The sequence below is a fragment of the Phoenix dactylifera genome, unplaced genomic scaffold (assembly GCF_009389715.1).
Source record: "Phoenix dactylifera cultivar Barhee BC4 unplaced genomic scaffold, palm_55x_up_171113_PBpolish2nd_filt_p 001670F, whole genome shotgun sequence".
Taxonomy (NCBI): domain Eukaryota; kingdom Viridiplantae; phylum Streptophyta; class Magnoliopsida; order Arecales; family Arecaceae; genus Phoenix; species Phoenix dactylifera.
Window position 1 is genome coordinate 21437 of NW_024068969.1, and position 1080 is coordinate 22516.

Consider the following 1080-nt stretch of genomic DNA (forward strand, 5'->3'; position numbering starts at 1 on the left):
TTTTTGGGTCGACTCAAGGTTTAGTTGGGTCGACTCAAATTCCACTTGGGTCGACCCTCTCAGGGTTTTCAGAGAACTGATTTTGAATTGACATTGCCTTTTGGGTCGACTCAGGTTCATTTGGGGTCGACTCAAGGTTGGGTCGACTCAGGTTCCATTTGGGTCGACCCTCTCAGGGATTCCAGAGACTTGTTTTCTTTAGGCTTGAGGATTGGGTCGACTCAACTTTCACTTGGGTCGACCCAAGTACTGTTTATCCGTGCCATTTTTGCAGAAGTGTGCCGGATGGTTCTATTGATGTGCCGTGGTCGACTCCACCATTCTTGGGGTTGACTTGTTTCACACTTTACTGCAACTTAAGGTTAGATTTATCCATATAATCAATGAAATATGCTTCAAGCAATTTTGTATATATGTCATGGCGATGCTTCATACTCTAATCAATAAAAATTACTATTGTCCCTAAAGAGTACATTTCACTTGAAACTTTGATGAATTAGAATTTAGAATTCACTATCTCTTTTCTATCGCAAATTTTATCTCATTATTAATCATTGAAATACATCTTGATCTCATTCTTCTAATGTATCGAGAATGATGAACTTATTAATGATATATCATATTACCTTGTAATATTTAATTAGATATACCCTTAATTGTCGTAATAATCATCAAAATACTACTATCATCCTCAGCAACCTAGCTCAATCGTAATCTGATTATGTAATTTCAGCCTAATTTCTAACCGAGCTAAACTCAAGCCTATTGTTCAAGTAAGTGGATAACATTCATCCAGTCAAAATAATTTAAACTTGTTTTATGACTGAGCTGCGTTCTGACTTGACCCCAACTTATTGAAATTTAATTCAAGCTCAACTTCATGCTTAGTTTAAGCTTGATTCGATGGTTGACTATATGATAATTCCAACAAAGGTTGGCTTTTTGATTAGATTTAATTATCGATAATATGCAAACTAGTATATATTATAATACACCTTGCCACCTTCAAGACTTGTAGAACGATACCTAATTGAGCCAGGTTGTTCTTAAGCTTGGATGGAAATTAGTTTCAAGCCCATG